The sequence below is a fragment of the Heterodontus francisci genome, chromosome 6, assembly GCF_036365525.1.
Source record: "Heterodontus francisci isolate sHetFra1 chromosome 6, sHetFra1.hap1, whole genome shotgun sequence".
NCBI classification, from domain to species: Eukaryota; Metazoa; Chordata; class Chondrichthyes; order Heterodontiformes; family Heterodontidae; genus Heterodontus; species Heterodontus francisci.
In genome coordinates this window covers 133474478-133494555 of record NC_090376.1, presented here as the reverse complement: position 1 = coordinate 133494555, position 20078 = coordinate 133474478, and positions in this window count along the sequence as shown.

The window sequence follows — 20078 nt, the reverse complement described above, 5'->3', positions numbered from 1 at the left end:
ACTGCACGCAATACTCCAGGTGCGGTCTCACCAGAGTTTTGTACAGCTGCAGCATGACCTCGTGGCTCCGAAACTCGATCCCCCTACTAATAAAAGCTAACACACCATATGCCTTCTTAACAGCCCTATTAACCTGGGTAGCAACCTTCAGGGATTTATGTACCTGGACACCAAGATCTCTCTGTTCATCTACACTACCAAGAATCTTCCCATTAGCCCAATACTCTGCATTCCTGTTACTCCTTCCAAAGTGAATCACCTCACACTTTTCTGCATTAAACTCCATTTGCCATCTCTCAGCCCAGCTCTGCAGCCTATCTATGTCCCTCTGTACCCTACAACATCCTTCGGCATTATCCACAACTCCACCGACCTTAGTGTCATCCGCAAATTTACTAACCTACCCTTCTACACCCTCTTCCAGGTCATTTATAAAAATGACAAACAGCAGTGGCCCCAAAACAGATCCTTGCGGTACACCACTAGTAACTAAACTCCAGGATGAACATTTGCCATCAACCACCACCCTCTGTCTTCTTTCAGCTAGCCAATTTCTGATCCAAAGCTCTAAATCACCTTCAACCCCATACTTCCGTATTTTCTGCAATAGCCTACCGTGGGGAACCTTATCAAACGCCTTACTGAAATCCATATACACCACATCCACTGCTTTACCCTCATCCACCTGTTTGGTCACCTTCTCGAAAAACTCAATAAGGTTTGTGAGGCACGACCTACCCTTCACAAAACCGTGCTGACTATCGCTAATGAACTTATTCTTTTCTAGATGAATATAAATCCTGTCTCTTATAACCTTTTCCAACATTTTACCCACAACCGAAGTAAGGCTCACAGGTCTATAATTACCAGGGCTGTCTCTATTCCCCTTCTTGAACAAGGGGACAACATTTGCTATCCTCCAGTCTTCCGGCACTATTCCTGTCGACAATGACGACATAAAGATCAAGGACAAAGGCTCTGCAATCTCCTCCCTAGCTTCCCAGAGAATCCTAGGATAAATCCCATCTGGCCCAGGGGACTTATCTATTTTCACACTTTCCAAAATTGCTAACACCTCCTCCTTGTGAACCTCAATCCCATCTAGCCTAGTAGCCTGAATCTCAGTATTCTCCTCGACAACATTTTCTTTCTCTACTGTAAATACTGACGCAAAATATTCATTTAACGCTTCCCCTATCTCCTCTGATTCCACACACAACTTCACACTACTATTCTTGATTGGCCCTAATCTAACTCTAGTCATTCTTTTATTCCTGATATACCTATAGAAAGCCTTAGGGTTTTCCCTGATCCTATCCGCCAATGACTTCTTGTGTCCTCTCCTTGCTCTTCTTAGCTCTCCCTTTAGATCCTTCCTGGCTAGCTTGTAACTCTCAAGCGCCCTAACTGAGCCTTCACGTCTCATCCTAACATAAGCCTTCTTCTTCCTCTTGACAAGCGCTTCAACTTCTTTAGTAAACCACGGCTCCCTCGCTCGACAACTTCCTCCCTGCCTGACAGGTACATGCTTATCAAGGACACGCAGTAGCTGCTCCTTGAATAAGCTCCACATTTCGATTGTTCCCATCCCCTGCAGTTTCCTTCCCCATCCTACGCATCCTAAATCTTGCCTAATCGCATCATAATTTCCTTTCCCCCAGCTATAATTCTTGCCCTACGGTATATACCTGTCCCTGCCCATCGCTAAGGTAAACCTAACCGAATTGTGATCACTATCACCAAAGTGCTCACCTACATCTAAATCTAACACCTGGCCGGGTTCATTACCCAGTACCAAATCCAATGTGGCATCGCCCCTGGTTGGCCTGTCTACATACTGTGTCAGAAAACCCTCCTGCACACACTGGACAAAAACTGACCCATCTAAAGTACTCGAACTATAGTATTTCCAGTCAATATTTGGAAAGTTAAAGTCCCCCATAACAACTACCCTGTTACTCTCGCCCCTGTCGAGAATCATCTTCGCTATCCTTTCCTCTACATCTCTGGAACTATTCGGAGGTCTATAAAAGACTCCCAACAGGGTGACCTCACCTCTCCTGTTTCTAACCTCGGCCCATACTACCTCAGTAGACGAGTCCTCAAATGTCCTTTCTGTCGCTGTAATACTCTCCTTGATTAACAATGCCACACCCCCCCCTCTTTTACCATCTTCTCTGTTCTTACTGAAACATCTAAATCCCGGAAACTGCAACATCCATTCCTGCCCCTGCTCTACCCATGTCTCCGAAATGGCCACTACATCGAGATCCCAGGAACCAACCTGCAGGGAGAACTCCCCTGCTCTTCTTCAAAATAGTGCCATGGGAATCTTTTACGTCCACCCGAGCAGGCAGATGAGGCCTTGGTTTAACATCTCATCTGAAAGACGGCACCTCTGACAGTGCAGCACTCCCACAGGAGTATCTGCCTTGACCTTTGTGCTCAAGCATTGGCATGGGACTCAGAGGTGAGAGCGCTACCAACTGAGCCACTGCTGACAATGATTGCCAGTTCTAATCAATTATGAATAATATTTGTTTATCTTCTTTAGTATCGTGTATTTTTAAAGAAAAGGGAGTGATATGATCAGCTGGCAGTCCTCTTCACATCACATTGCCACATGAGGAACTCCATGAATTTTCTTTCTCATTGAGGTTCATCAAGCTCATCAAGGACATGTGGTCTAGGTTACAAAAGTTCCTAAAGTGTACTGTGACATTTGGTTCTTTTACTGTTTTGAAGTTGGCTTAAAGTACTTGAGATGAAATAGATGATGAGATTAAACAAAATATTCTGTGACTGTACTCATTCTGCTGGTTCATCCAGTTTGCTCCTATGTTATTCTATTGCTTAATGAACATTAATTAGCTTCAACCTGAACTATGTGATCTATCAGCATGATATTTAACACCAATTTTAGAGAGTTATGGAGGGACCCCATGATGTTTCCAGTGCACTAACCTTTGAAAAACTAATATATATTTTTTCCCTGTGCAGACTACATCGAAGGTATGTTGTGAATAAGAAAGATCTCAAAGGTTACAGAATATCAACTGACCAAGAGCTGACTAAATGAAATAAAAGCAGACAATGCTGGAAATACTCAGCAGGTCAGTCAGTATATGTGGAGAGACAAACAGAGTCAATGTTTCAGGCTGATAACATTTCATCAGGACTCTGAAGGGTTAAATGAATCCTCCCTGCTATATTCATGGTGATGACCAGCACAGAAGTTGCAGAGGAGAAAGAGGTTGGCCAACTCACTAAAATTGTAGGACTTACTCAGATTGGACAATCCTGTATCCTATTCTGCAGTCCATCTGGTGTAAGTACCCTCACAGTGTTGTTAGGGAGAAAGTTCTAGGATTTTGGCCGAGTGGCAGTGAAGGAACGGTGATATAGTTCCAAGTCAGGCTGGTGTGTGATTGGAGGGGAACTTGCAGATAGTTGTATTCCCATTCATCTGCTGCCCTTGTCTTCTAATTGGTAGAGTTTGCAGGTTTGGAAAGTGCTGTCAAAGGAGTCTTGACGAGTTGCTGCAGTGCATCCTGTAGATGGTACACTCTGCTGCCACTGTGCTTTGGTGGTGGAGGGAGTGAATGTTTAAGGTGGTGCTGATCAAGTGGGCTGCTTTGTTCTGGATGGTATCGAGCTTCTTAAGTGTTGCTGGAGCTGCACCCATCCAGGCAAGTGGGGAGTATTCCATCACACTCCTGACTTGTGCTTAGTAGATTGTGGTCAAGCTTTGGGGAGTCAGGAGGTGAGTTATTCACTGCAGAATTCCCAGCCCCTGGCCTGCTCTTGTAGCCACAGTATTAATATGGCTTGTTTGGGTAAGTTTCTCAAGCACTTTTGAACTTTACTGCAGTCGAGTAGAGGTAGAGCTGGACGTGGATTTTGCGTCAGAGGTGGAAGAAGGTGAATTGGATATGGGGAAATAAGATTAGTTCAAAATCAAGGACAACCCAACCCACTGAAGCATTAGCTTGCAGGGTTTCCTGGAGTCAATAGTGAAAAATCCATTTTCCCAGAGATAGGTCTACCCCTCCAGGCTTCATTGACAAGAAAAATTGATTCACTAATCATAAATATAACTAGATTAGTGCAATGCTGTCTGATTCACGCATTGAATTACTGACTCTACTGCAAGAGTTGACTAGGTTCTGAGCTCCATTGCCAGCTCTGTCATTTTGGAGCCACCTTAACCTCAAACAGATTACCTCTTTCCTTTGTACAAGGAGGATAGTCACTAGTTGACCATTAAATCCTTGTTAGGTGAGCAGTGTATGCTAGAGTTTGGGGAAGAATGTCATTGAGGTGTATAAAATTACCTTGAAATTATATTCTAGTTCACCTTAACTATACAATGAATATAAACCAGCCATTTTTTGGATGAGATGTTAAACTGAAGTCCTGTCTTCCCTTTCAGATGGATGTAAAAGATCCCATAGTACAATTCGAAGGTGTACAGGGTAGCTCTCCCCATGTCCTAGACAATATTTTTTACTAAAAACAAAAGTCACCCACCATCTTGGCTTGAATACGTATCACCAATTCTTCATTACCATTGTGTCAAAATCCTGGAACTCCCTATCCACAGCACCATGAGAGCACCTTCACAATATGTCCATGTGCAGCAGTTCAAGAAGAAGGTACACCACCACTTTTTCAAGGGCAACTAGGGCTGGACAAAAGATGCCAGGCTTGCCACCAATTCCCACATCCCAAGAATTAATATTTAAAAACAAAATTCCTGGTCATTTATCTCATTGCTGTCTGTGAGACATGCAACGTGCAATTTGAATTCTGCATTTCCCGACACTAAAACAGTGATTACTTACTTAGTTGTGAAACACTTTGGGATGTGCTAAGGTTGTGAATGGTATTATATTACTTCAAGTTCTCTTCCTTCATTGTCTTTATTTGTCTTCCAAATATAATTTCAAGGTAGATTAGGCTATTGGGACATCAACAACAACTTATATTTATATAGCACCTTTAACATAATAAAATTGCTTAACAGGAGCATTACATCACAATATATGGCACTGAGCCACATAAGGAGATATTAGAAATAAAAACAAGAAATGCTGGAACCACTCAGCAGGTCTGGCAGCATCTGTGAAAAGAGAAGCAGAGTTAACGTTTCGGGTCAGTGACCCTTCTTCGGAACTGACAAATATTAGAAAAGTCACAGGTTATAAGCAAGTGAGGTGGGGGTGGGGCAAGAGATAACAAAGGAGGTCTAGATTGGACCAGGCCACATAGCTGACCAAAAGGCCACGGAGCAAAGGCAAACAAAGGCCTTCCCCCCACCAGCAGACCCATTCACCCGCCTCCAGCATTCTCCCTCTACCTGGACCCCTCCCCCTGGCCTCTTACCCGCTCTTGATCTCTTCATTGAAAATTGTCGGCGAGACATTGGTCATCTCAATTTCTCTGCCCCCTTCACTCACTCTAACCTGTCCCCCTCTGAACTTGAGGCACTCCGTTCTCTCAGGTCTAACCCCGACATGGTCATCAAACCTGCAGACAAGGGTGGTGCTGTTGTCGTATGGCGTACCGACCTCTACCTTGCAGAAGCTCAACGCCAACTCACAGACACTTCTTCCTACCTCCCTCTGGACCATGACCCCACCACCGAACATCAAGCCACCGTCCAAAGGACTGTCACTGACCTCATCTCCTCTGGAGATCTTCCCTCTACAGCTTCCAACCTCATAGTCCCACAACCCCGAACAGCCCGCTTCTACCTCCTTCCCAAAATCCACAAACGGGACTGTCCCGGCAGACCCATTGTGTCAGCCTGCTCCTGCCCCACTGAACTTATTTCTTCCTATCTAGACTCTATCTTTTCTCCGCTGGTCCAGTCTCTTCCCACCTACATCCGTGACTCTTCTGACGCCCTACGTCATTTTGACAATTTCCAGTTTCCTGGTCCCAACCGCCTCCTCTTCACTATGGACGTCCAATCGCTCTACACCTCCATCCCCCACCAGGATGGTTTGAGGGCTCTCCGCTTCTTCCTGGAACAGAGGCCCAACCAGTCCCCATCCACCACCACCCTCCTCCGCCTGGCTGAACTTGTTCTCACATTGAACAACTTCTCCTTCAACTCCACGCACTTCCTTCAAGTAAAAGGTGTCGCTATGGGTACCCGTATGGGTCCTAGTTATGCTTGTCTTTTTTTGGGATATGTCAAGCATTCTTTGCTCCAGTCCTACTCAGGCCCCCTCCCCCAACTCTTTTTCCGGTACATTGATGACTGTATCGGTGCCGTTTCCTGCTCCCGCCCCGAACTGGAAAACTTTATCAACTTTGCTTCCAATTTCCACCCTTCTCTCACCTTTACATGGTCCATCTCTGACACTTCCCTTCCCTTCCTCGACTTCTCTGTCTCCATCTCTGGGGATAGGTTGTCTACTAATATCCATTATAAGCCCACCGACTCCCACAGCTACCTCGACTATACTTCTTCACACCCTACCTCCTGTAAGGACTCTATTCCATTCTCCCAGTTTCTCCGTCTCCGACGCATCTGCTCTGATGATGCTACCTTCCATGACGGTGCTTCTGATATGACCTCCTTTTTCCTCAACCGAGGATTTCCCCCCACTGTGGTTGACAGGGCCCTCAACCGTGTCCGGCCCATTCCCCGCACCTCTACCCTCATCCCTTCCCCTCCCTCCCAGAACTGTGACAGGGTTCCCCTTGTCCTCACTTTTCACCCCATCAGCCTCCATATCCAAAGGATCATCCTCCGCCATTTCCGCCACCTCCAGCGTGATGCCACTACCAGTCGCATCTTCCCCTCCCTTCCCCTGTCAGCATTCCGAAGGGATCGTTCCCTCTGCGACACCCTGGTCCACTCCTCCATTAAACCCACTACCTCGTCCCCATCCCATGGCACCTTCCCCTGCAATCGCAGGAGGTGTAATACCTGCCCATTTACCTCCTCTCTCCTCACTATCCCAGGCCCCAAACACTCCTTTCAGGTGAAGCAGCGATTTACTTGTACTTCTTTCAATGTAGTATACTGTATTCGCTGCTCACAGTGTGGTCTCCTCTACATTGGGGAGACCAAACGCAGACTGGGTGACCGCTTTGCGGAACACCTCCGCTCAGTCGGCAAGCAGGACCCTGAGCTTCCGGTTGCTTGCCATTTCAACACTCCCCCCTGCTCTCATGCTCACATCTCTGTCCTGGGATTGCTGCAGTGTTCCAGTGAACATCAACGCAAGCTCGACGAACAGCATCTCATCTACCGATTAGGCACACTACAGCCTGCCGGACTGAACATTGAGTTCAATAATTTCAGAGCATGACAGCCCCCTATTTTACTTTAATTTTTAGTTATTTTTTCTTCCTTTTTTTACATTCCTTTTTGCATTTTTTACAATCTTTTTTTTTGCATTTATTTCATTTCATCTTAGTTTGTTCAGTTTGCTTACCCACTATTTTTTTTCAGGTTTGTACTTGCTGCTGTTCAATATTCAGTGTATTAAAACCTAATCTGTGTTAATGCTTTGTCTTTAAACACACCATTAACATATTGTTTGCCTTTGCTCCGTGACCTTTTGGTCAGCTATGTAGCCTGGTCCAATCTAGACCTCCTTTGTTATCTCTTGCCCCACCCCCACCTCACTTGCTTATAACCTGTGACTTTTCTAATATTTATCAGTTCCGAAGAAGGGTCACTGACCCGAAACGTTAACTCTGCTTCTCTTTTCACAGATGCTGCCAGACCTGCTGAGTGGTTCCAGCATTTCTTGTTTTTATTTCAGATTTCCAGCATCTGCAGTATTTTGCTTTTATTTAAGGAGATATTAGGACAGGTGGCCAAAAGCTTGGTCAAAGAGTTAGGTTTTAAGAAGTGTCTTAAAGGAGGAAAGCAAGGAAGAAAGGTGGAGAGATATCGGAAGGGATTTTCAGAGTTTCGGGTCTAGGCAGCTGAAGGCATGGCCACCAATGGTGGAACAATTAAAATTGGGGATGCTCAAGAGGCCAGAATTAGAGGAGCCCTTTTATCTGCAGAAGGTTTTGGGGCTGGAGGAGATTATAGAGATAGGGAGGGGTGAGGCCCTGGAGGGATTTGAAAACAAGAATTTAAAAATCAAGACTAGAGACATAAATTTAAGTAACTAGAAAGTATATTTAAAACAGATATTTGTAGAAATATCTTTATTTGAGATGTGATAACTGTTTGAATAAGTAAGTCAGGCAGTGCCAAAAACGTTCGTTAAATTGTTGATGCATGTCTGGACATGTTAGAGTAATGAGATTTATCAAATAAGCATGCATCAGGAATTCAGATGCATGCTAAATATCATTTTTTTTAACATTAATTAAATTGGTTGAAAAGTCACAGGGTGCACCTTGATTTCCGATGCACAGTCCCAGACCCAGGGAGTGCAAAGTCAGAATTATACACCATCAGCTTTTTTTAGAGCAATTATGTTTAGCATTATTAAGACACTAACTGCTATTTGTAGGACAATGCGATGGTTCACACTGGTCAGCCAGGGTGCTGTGCTATGTGAAGTAGGACATCCCTTACTGCCATAATTTTTCACAGTCAATATCTGATCTCAGGCTCATCACTCAAGCAAGGTGTCACATTCAAGTCACTCCTTGGGCAGAATTTTACCGGCCCCCAAGTGGGGGGCTGGGAGTCTGGTAAAATAGTGAAGAACTGCATCGGGACTGCTTCCTGACGCCAGGGTATTTTCCCAGCAGTGGGCTGTGATGCGGATTGCCCGCCTAATCCAAGGAGGCAGGCAGCTGATTTGCAGACTTAAAATCTCTATTATGGGACAGTTGGCATTTTGCCGATGACCGAGTGGCCCCTAGCTTAATGGCAGCAGTCTCCCTGTGGGATAGTGGGGGGAGTGGGGGAGCATTAGCGCCAGAGGCTCCATGGCCCAAAGAGGGGGCTGAAGGGAGGGCAGGCAGCTCTACAGCTCTAACAGTCTCCTCAGAGGAGTTTCCCCACCAACCCTCAGCCCCCTGAATTTTCATTGTTTTATCTCATCTGGCCAAGCTCCTGAGGTCTCCTGCATACTTCGGAAGTAACATCTCTCCCAGTGGTGCTGCTGAGACTTCAGAGCTGCTGGCCCTCTGTTTGGGCCAGCAGCATCAGGAGCTTGCCCACCATCCTTAATTGGAGAGCGGGCCAGCAGGCAGCCTGAGGTAAAATCGCCGAGCAGGTCCCTTTGCCGACAAGTGCGGGCTCGGAACTGACTTTTATCCCCAACATCATGGCCTTGAAGCCCACAGTAAAATTCCAACCTTTGTCACAGGGAAGCAGAGTAAACCAGTAAGCCAGCTGCTTTGAGCTCCTTTTACTCACTGGCACTGGGTTTGAGAGGATCTTTGGCACCAAAATGGTATCAAGCCATTTGCCAGCTGGGGAATGTTGAAAGAGAAGAAGGGACAAAAAAAAAAAGAGAATAATGAAGCTGAAATAGGGAAGGAAGCAGTCTGAGATATAAAAACAGTAAATTTTGGAAATATTCAGCAGGTCTGGCAGCATCTGTGGAGAGAGAAACAGTGTTCCTGGGCTGAATTTTACCAGCCCTTTGGAGACCAATTAAAGACCATCTCCCACTCTTTCTGCCATTTTCCCTCTATCAGGAGGGGCTACCATGCATGGAGAGACTGCCAGGTAAACTCTGGGAGCCTCCCAGTGGGTTCACATTTGCCGGGGGTGGGGGGGGGAGTTTGTGCGGGGGCAACCTTACTTTATGGCTTTTCCATGGCCCAGGGAGGGCCCCCGGTGGGAATAGCCACCCACACGACTACAGTGCCATTGCTTGAAGGTGATCCCCCACAACTCCAGGGGGCCTGCCTACCTAGCTCTCATTCTTTAAAATAAGCTACCTCATCTTCGAGGGCAGCTCGCCATGAAGATGCCCTCCTCCTTCTCATCATGCAGCCTCAACAGTGGCTACCGCTAGCGGTGGTGCGGCCGAGCTGCCGGCCCTTTGAATGGGTTGGCAGCTCTGAGAGGTGGGCCACTGTCATAAGAACATAAGAAATAGGAGCAGGAGTAGGCCATTCAGCCCCTCAAGCCTGCCCTGCCATTCAACAAGATCATGGCTGATCTGTCCCAATCCTCAATTTCTCTTTCAGGCCTGCTCTGCCTAACCCTCGACTCACAGAGATTTCAAAAATCTATCTACCTACCTCCTCCTTAAATACATTTAGTGACCTAACCACCACAACTCTCTGAGGCAGAGAATTCCAGAGATTCACCACCCTCTGAGAGAAGAAATTCCTTTGCATCTCAGTTTTAAATGTGTGCCCCCTTATTCTGTAATTATGTCCTCTAGTTCGAGGTTCCCCCACTAGAGGAAACATCTTCTCAACATCTACCCTGTCGAGCCCCCTTAAAATCTTATATGTTTCTATAAGATCACCTCTCATTCTTCTAAACTCCAAAGAATAAAAGCCTAACCTGCTTAGCCGTTCTTGATAAGACAACCCCTTCATCCCAGGAATCAGCCTAGTGAACCTTTTCCGAACTGCCTCCAATGCTAGTATATCCTTCTTTAAATACAGGGACCAAAACAGTACTCGCAGTGTGGCCTCACCAACACCCTGTACAGTTGTAACAGGACTTTCCTATTTTTAAACTCTAACCCCCTAGCAATAAAGGCCAAAAATCCATTCGCCTTCCTAATTACTTGCTGCACCTGCATCCTAACTTTTTGTGTTTCATGCACAAGACCACCCAGATCCCTCTGTACTGCAGTATTTTATAGTCTTTCTCCATCTAAATAATAATCTGCCTTTTTATTCTTCCTACCAAAGTGGATTACCTCACACTTTCCCACATTGAACACCATCTGCCATATTTTTGCCCACTCACTTAACCTATCTATATCCCTTTGCAGATCCTTTGTGTCCTCATCACAACATGCCTTCCCACCTATTTTTGTATCGTCAGCCAATTTGGGTACACTACACTCTGTCCCTTCCTCTAAGTCATTAATGTAGATAGTAAATATCTGAGGCCCCAGGACCAACCCTTGTGGCACTCCACTAGTTACGGCTTTCCAACCTGAAAAAGACCCATTGATCCCAACTCTCTGCCTTCTGTGTGTTAGCCAATCCTCAATCCCATGAATCGGAAACCATTTCTCCCACACCAATCTTTGAGTCACACATTTACCTCTCTAATCTTATTTGCCCTATGCCAATTAGCACGTGGCTCAGGTAGTAATCTGGAGATTATTACCTTTGTGGTTCTGCTTCTTAATTTGGCCCCGGGCTGCTCATAGTCCCTCAGCAAAACCTCTTTCCTAGCCCTACCTATGTCGTTGGTACCTACGTGGACCACGACAACTGGATCTTTTCCCTCCCACTCCATGTTTCTCTCCAGCCCATAAGAGATATTCTTAACCTTGGCACCAGGTAGGCAACACAGCCTTTGGGACTCTCTATCTTTGCTGCAGAGAACAGTATCTATTCCCTACTACAACTACATTTCTCTTTTCTCTCCCCACTTGAATGGCACTCTGAACCATGGTGCTGTGGTCAGTTTGCTCATCCTCCCTGCAGCCTGTGCCCTCGTCCACACCGGGAGCAAGAACCTCATACCTATTGGATAAGGGCACTGGCTGAGGTTCCTCCAAAGCTAAATTCTGGATCCCCATACCTGCCTCACTCACAGTCACACCCTTCTGTCCCTGACCATGGTCCAGACCGGATGTAATTAATCTAAGGGGTGTGACTGTCTCCTGAAACACAGTGTGCAGGTAACTGTCCTCCTCCCTGATGTGTCACAGTGTCCACAGCTCGGACTCCAGTTCATCAACTCTGAGCTGAAGTTCCTCGAGCAGCCAACACTTGCTGCAGATGTGGTCACCGTGGATCACACCAGCGTCCACCAGCTCCCACATATTACAGCTGCAACACATCGCCTGCCCAGCCATCTCTATTCTATTTAATTAATTAATTTGAATCACAGTATTAAAGAATAAAAACATTTTTAAGTGTACTCTTAACCTGTAATGATGTCGCCTGATTTAAATTACTTGACCTAAAACAAAAAAAAAACAAGAAAAAAACAACATGAGACACAGAAGAAGGAAATAAATATTCACCAATCACTTAGCAGCCCTCCTGTGACGTCACACTTCAATTTTTGCTGGTCAAGTCGGTCCACTGAACAGAACAAAGCGCTTTCACCGCCGCTTCTGGTGTCGGGCCTCGCTCTCCGCTCCTTTTATACCCCGGCTCCTCTCTCAGTCGCCGCCGCTGCTTCTGGTGTCGGGCCTCGCTCTCCGCTCCTTTTATACCCCGGCTCCTCTCTCAGCCGCCATCGCTGCTTCTGGTACTCAACTGATATACATAGAAACATAGAAAATAGGAGCAGGAAGAGGCCATTCAGCCCTTCGAGCCTGCTCCGCCATTCATTATGATCATGGCTGATCATCCAACTCAGTAGCTTGTTCCTGCTTTCTCCCCATACCCTTTGATCCCTTTAGACCCAAGAGCTATATCTAACTCCTTCTTGAAAATATACAATGTTTTGGCCTGAGCTGCTTTCTGTGGTAACGAATTCCACAGGCTCACCACTCTCTGGGTGAAGAAATTTCTCCTCATCTCAGTCCTGAAAGGTTTACCCCATATCCATCGACTATGACCCCTGGTTCTGGATTCCCCCACCATCGGGAACATCCTTCCTGCATCTATCCTGTCAAGTCCTGTTAGAATTTTATAGGTTTCTATGAGATCCCCCCTCACTCTTCTGAACTCCAGCGAATATAATCCTAACTGACTCAATCTCTCCTCATACGTCAGTCCTGCCATCCCAGGAATCAGTCTGGTAAACCTTCGCTGCACTCCCTCTATAGAAAGAACATCCTTCCTCAGATAAGGAGACCAAAACTGCACACAATATTCCAGGTGTGGCCTCACCAAGGCCCTGTATAATTGAAGCAAGACATCCCTGCTTCTGTACTCGAATCCTCTCGCTATGAAGGCCAACATACCATTTGCCTTTTTTACCGCCTGTTGCACCTGCATGCTTACCTTCAGCGACTGGTGTATGAGAACACTCAGGTCTCGCTGCATATTCCCCTCTCTCAGTTTACAGCTGTTCAGATAATAATCTGCCTTCCTGTTTTTGCTACCAAAGTGGATAACCTCACATTTATCCACATTATACTGCATCTTCCATGCATTAGCCCACTCACTCAACTTGTCCAAATCACCCTGAAGTCTCTCTGCATCCTCTTCATAACTCACCCTCCCACCCAGTTTTGTCTCATCTGCAAATTTGGAGATATTACATTTAGTTCCCTCATCTAAATCATTAATATATATTGTGAATAGCTGGGGTCATAGCACCGATCCCTGCAATACCCCACCAGTCACTGCCTGCCATTTGTAAAAGACCCATTTATCCCTACTCTTTGTTTCCTGTCTGCCAACCAATTTTCTATCCATCGCACTACACTACCCCGAATCTCATGCATTTTAATTTTACACGCTAATCTCTTCTGTGGGACTTTGTCAAAAACCTTCTGAAAGTCCAAATAAACCACATCCACTGGTTCCCCTTATCAATGCTACTAGTTACATCCTTGAAGAATTCTAGTAGATTTGTCCCTTTCGTAACTCCATGCTGACTCTGCCCAATTCTACCACTGTTCTCTAAGTGCTCTGCTATAAAATCTTTGATAACGGACTCTAGAATTTTCCCCACTACCGATGTCAGGCTGACTGGTTTATAATTCCCGGCTTTCTCTCTACCTCCCTTTTTAAATAGTGGGGTTACATTAGCTACCCTCCAATCTGTAGGAACTGTTCCAGAGTCTATAGAATCTTGGAAGATGACCACCAATGCATCCACTATTTCTCGGGCCACTTCCTTAAGTACTCTGGGATGCATACCATCAGGCCCTGGGGATTTATCAGCCTTCAATCCCATCAATTTCCCCTACACCATTTCTCTACTAATACTAATTTCTTTCAGTTCTTCTCTCTCACTAAGCCCTGTGTTCCCCAACATTTCTGGTATGATATTTGTGTCCTCCTTTGTGAAGACGGAGCCAAAGTATGCATTTAGTTGGTCAGCCATTTCTTTGTTCCCCATAATAAATTCCCCTGTTTCTGACTGTCTTCACCAATCTTTTTCTCTTCACATACCTATAGAAACTTTTACAGTCAGTTTTTATGTTCCCCACAAGCTTGCTCTCGTACTCTATTTTCCCCTTCTTAATCAATCCCTTGGCCCTCATTTGCTGAATTCTAAACTGCTCCCAATCCTCAGGCAAATTTATATGCCTCTTCCTTGGATCTAATACTATCTCTAATTTCCCTTGTAAGCCATGGTTTGGCTACCTTTCCCGTTTTACTTTTGCTTCAGACAGGGATAAACAATTGTTGCAGTTCATCCATGTGCTCTTTAAATGTTTGCCATTGCCTATCCACCGTCATCCCTTTAAGTAACATTTCCCAATCCATCATAGCCAACTCACTCCTCATACCTTCGTAGTTTCCTTTACGAAGTTTCAAGACCCTTGTCTCCGAATCAGCTACGTCACTTTCCATCTTGATGAAGAAATTTATCATATTATGGTCACTCAACCCCAAGGGGTCTCGCACCACTAGATTGTCAATTATTCCTCTCTCATTACACAATACCCAGTCTAGGATGGCCTGTTCTCTAGTTGGTTCCTCAACATATTGGTCCAGAAACTCCAGGAATTCCTCCTCTAGGGTATTGTGACTAATTTGATTTGCCCAATCTATATGCAGATTACAGATGTTCCTTTATCGCATGCATCTCTAATTTCCTGTTTAATGCCATTCCCAACATCACCACTACAGTTTGGGGGTCTATATACAACCCCCACTAATGTTTTTGCCCCTTTGTGTTTCTCAGCTTCACCCATACAGATTCCACATCGTCAGAGCTAATATCCTTCCTCACTATTGCGTTAATTTCCTCTTTAACCAGCAATGCAACTCCACCGCCTTTTGCTTTTTGTCTGTCCTTCCTAAATACTGAATACCCCTGCAAGTTCATTTCCCATCCCTGGACACCTTGCAGCCATGTCTCCGTAATCCCAACTATATCATACCCGTTTACATCTATTTGCGGGATTAATTCATCCACTTTATTGTGAATGCTCCGCGCGTTAAGGCACAAAGCCTTAAGGCTTGTCCTTTTAACATTACTTGTCCCCTTCCGACTATTTTTCACTGTGGCCCTGTTTGATTCTGGCCCTTGATTTCTCTGCCTATCACTTCTTATTCCTCTTACTGTCTTTTGTTCTTGACTTTGATCCCCCCTCCTCTGACTCCTTGCAAAGATTCCCACCCCCTGCCATTTTAGTTTAAACCCTCCCCAACCACTCTGGCAAATACTCCCCCGAGGACATCAGTCCTGGTCCTGCCCAGGTGTAACCCTTCCAGTTTGTACTGGTCCCACCTTCCCCAGAACCGGTCCCAATGTCCCAGGAATCTAAAACCCTCCCCCTCACACCATTTCTTCAGCCACGAATTCATCCGATATATCCTGCTATTTCTACTCTGACTAGCATGTGGAACTGGTAGTAATCCTGAGATCACTATCTTTGAGGTCTTACTTTTCAACTTACTTCCTAGCTCCCTATATTCTGCTTTTAGGACCTCATCCTTTTTTTTAACCTATGTCGTTTGTACCAATGTGTACCACGACCACTAGCTGTTCACCCTCCCCTTTTAGAATGTCCTGTAACCGCTCTGAGACAATCTTGACCCTAGCACCAGGGAGGCAACATACCATCCTGGAGTCTCTTTTGCGGCCACAGAAACACCTATCTATTCCCCTTACAATTGAATTCCCTATAACTATTGCATTCCCAGACTTTTTACTCCTCCCCTGTGCAGCAGAGCCAACCGTGGTTCAACAAATTGGGCTATAGCTGCTTTCCCCTGAGAGGCCATTCCCCCCAACAGTATCCAAAGCAGTATATCTGTTTTGCAGGGGAATAGCCACAGGAGATTCCTGCACTGCCTGCCGAGTCCTCTTGCTCTGCCTGGTGGTCACCCATTCCCTTCCTGCCTGTGGAGTCTGGGCCTGCAATGTGACCACCTCTCTATACGTGCTATCCACGATACTCTCCACCTCGTGCTGCCCCAAGGTCCCGCCGTCCACCAGCATGAGGTCAGCTTCCATTTTTAGTCCCAGCAGTGGGACTTCCTTGATGTTGATAGAATTCAGCCCTGTGTTTTAGCTCTGTGCTTTTTCATCAGCATTTTGAGTCTGAGAGATATATTCATTCATGGATCATCTGGCCTGACTGATAATTAGGGCTAGTGGTTTGGTTTGGGCTGACACCCTGTAACTAATCCCACAAATTTCTACACTTAATCACCTGTCGTGCAAGCTATTCAGGTATTGCAATTTTGCATAAAAGACCCCAGAGCCAGGGAGATACTCTTTTGGGAGGTCTAAGATATTTTTCAAGGTTCAGTATCTGACCACTCTTATAGACAAGCCCTCACTCTCTCATCGCAATATCTGGGCAATTTTTGGCAAGTCACATGAAACAATGAACCCAATAATTGGGCAGAATTTTAATCGCCTCCTGGCATTGGTGGTCATGGCAGGAGGGGGGGCCCGGAAAATACCTCTGGGAGAGGCCCGCCACAGGCCTCGACGCCGGGAAGTCCCTGCCCCATATTACCGGCAGTGGCAAGGCCGGTCGGCAACAGGAACATCATGTCAATATGGAAATAATTGTTAATGAATTAATTAATACTTAATTCATCGTGGCGGCCGTCCCGCTTCGATATCCCTTCGGACTACTGTGGGGAGCGGGGAGGAGTTAAGTTTTCAGCGTAGGTGGGGGGGAGCCAGGAAAAATGTTGCGATTGGTGGAGGGGATGGTGGGAAGGGGTTGAAGGTGAAAGTGAATAAAGTTCAGGGGGAAACGAGGAAATTCAACCTCATCATTTGGACAGTAACTTGGCCGAGCCTCCCAATTTCCACTTCCTTTTGCCTTGCACCACCACCATTTTTGTCACTTAATCTCTCCTGTCTTCCACCCTATCACAGGCCTTCCCTTTTGTTCTTTTCCCCCTTCCCCCCGCCCTTTCACCCCATCCTTTCACTTGCTTAAAAGATATTACACTTTTAACTTTTCCCAATTCTGATGAAAGGTCATCGACCTGAAACGCTAACACTGTTTCTCTCTCCAAAGATGCTGCCAGACCTGCTGAGTATTTCTAGCCTTTTCTGTTTTTATTTCAGATTTCCATCTCTAATATTTTGCTTTGGTGTTACGACCTAGCTTATTGTCTGTGACAGCAAGAAGCCAATACCAGGACAGATTTGGAAATCCTGGTACACAAATTAATTCCAAGTTTCTTCAGTTAAATTATCTGATAATTCCATTTTTTAAATACTGAATCCCTACATTGCTGTTATTTACATCAATTAATTCAAATGGTCGGATAATTCAAGTTCTTTTAGTGCAAAAATGGTCATTGTTAGTGGAAGACTATATCATAATTTTCACAGCTGCAGGCTTATGATTTTCACAGCTAGCGCCATATTGCCTCAATAGTAGCACCCTTGCCTCTGAATCAAAAGATTCACACCCCTCTCCAGAATGAGTCTGGAATCTAGGCTGACACATCAGTGTAATGCTGAAGGAGAGCTGAAGGTACTGTCTTTCAAGAGAGAAATTAAACTGAGATCCAGTCAGTGCCTGATGGAGGCAGAGATTCTATGTCACTTTTTTTGATCTGATCAGATAGAGTGATCATATCTGACAAACTTAATTGAACATCTTCAGGAAGTAACCTATGTGGTAGATAAGGGAATCTCTACGAATGTTATTTGTGTGGACATTCATAAAGCATTTGACAAAACATAAGAGATTTGTCATGAAGACCCCACCTACCACGAATGAGGCATATTAATTTCATCATAGGAAAATTAATTTTAAACTGTTGCTGGAATGAAGAGATGACTTGTTTAAAGAGATCAGCAGTGACTGGAAAACATTTGCATACTAAGAGACAGTGCCTGGAGACAATAGAACGGTGCCCTGATCCAATTAACCCAAATGGATTTTGATCACAAGACATTGAATGTGTAAGAAAGCCACAATTCCAGTGTGTCTGCTAAGATGGAGAATCCACAAACGCAGGAGTTTGTTAAAACAGTCAGTCACATGACTAACCTGCTGGCCCAGATTTTGTTTGTACTGCTCACAGCACAGTTTGGGAGATTGCAGCTGAACTTGGAAGAAGAGAGCATCTCTCCTGGTTAGCTCTCTCTCATGAATCTTTGGACCCACTGAAGGCACCTAAACCTCAAGAGAGAAAAGACTCCTACATCAAAACAAGTTTTAAAGCGTGGACTGGGCCCCAACAAAATGGCAAGACTTAGCAGCAATCAAATACTCGACATCGATCTCAAAGGACCATATATAAATCCCAGCTATTGCCTCAAACTGTTTCCCTTTATTCTTTCTACTTTTCTGTCTCTATCTGCGTGTGTGTTTATTGCGTAGGCATGCTAGTGTGGTCGTGTCTTGTATTCGTAGACGTCAATTGATTTAGAGTTTAAGGTTAATAAACTTCCAGCTTTCTTGTTTAAAACTAAGAAAACCTGCATGGTTGATTTCTTTGCCTTACAATTAGAGAGCAGTGAACAAGGATTCACTGAGGGGGAGCTAAAAACACATTTTAAAAAATTAAACCCTGTTACGGTTAAACCAGGCAAAGGCTGAGAGGGAATCCATAGACCCCTTTCTCACCAGGTCGTAACAGAAATTTGGAGGCTAGCGTCCAGATTCGACCCACAGACAACGAGGAAATTGGAAGTGGGGAATCAAATTTACCCTAATCAACAAGAGAAGAGATTTTAATACAGGTTTTCTTGTGCTTGTGTGTGCTAGAATACTAACATGTCCACGTGTGAAGTCAGTAACTCCCCAAGCCAGGGTGAAGTAACTTGGGATAAGTTAAAAGCACCATCTATGGAAGAGTTGAGAAATATTGCTGAGCGGTGTGGGATCACAGTTCGTGCCAAGGCTAGAAAGTCTGAACTCCTAAGGCTAGTGGTCAACCATTTTTCCCTTGAATTTGAAGAAGCAGAAACAGGGTTAGAAATAAACCCCGGCAGGGTATTGCTAGCAAAGGTACAATTGGAACAGAGGAAACTTGAATTTGATGAAAGAGAAAGAGAGAGAGAGAGACAGGAGAAAGAAGGAAAGACAGAGAAAGAAAAAGAGATAGAGAAAGAAAGAGCCTTCCAGAAGGAAGGTGAAGAAAAAGAGAGGGGTGAGAGAGAAAGCAAGACAGGAGAAAGAGAAAGAGAGGGAGGAGAAAGAGAAAGAGCTTTCCAGAAGGAATGCGAAGAGAGGGAGCAGAGGCGGCTCAGGTTAACTAGAGGGCGACAGAGTAATCCCAGTGAAAGCATGGCCAATATGGAGGAGCGTAATTCAGGGCTGGGTACAGAATTGTTAAAACTTTCCCAATTGATTCCATAGTTCAATGAGGGGGATGTGCAGGCTTTTTTTTTGTTGCATCTTTTAAAAAACTGGTAAGGCAGTTAAAGTGGCCAGCAGAGTCTTCGGCTCAGCTTGTTTTGTAGCAGCAAACAGGAAAAGCCTCTAAGGTTTATTCCCTGTTGCCAGATGAGAGTCCATCAAATTATGAACTGACAAAAAAATGCTATCTTCAGGGCATATGAGTTAGTACCAGAAGCCTATTGCCAAAAGTTTAGAACCCTCAAGGAGTAAGCTGATCAAACTTACCTGGAGTCTGAGAGAAATAAGCAGCTGGCTTTTGACCAGTGGCTGAGGGCTCTTAAAGTGCAGCCCAGCTATGAGAATCTCTAAGAGGTAATTTTGCTTGATGCATTTAAAAACTCTCTCCCACTCTCCATAAAGACACATGTAGAGGGACAGAAGGTTCATAGAGCTCAGCAAGCCGCAGTTTGCTCTCATTTACAAGTCAGTTTCCCAAGGGAAATCCTTTCCTCGTCACCCCCACAAATCTGAAAAGGACAAAGGGTGGGAAGGTAACAGAAGCCCAAGCAGTCCTTGGAGGGAAACAAAAGC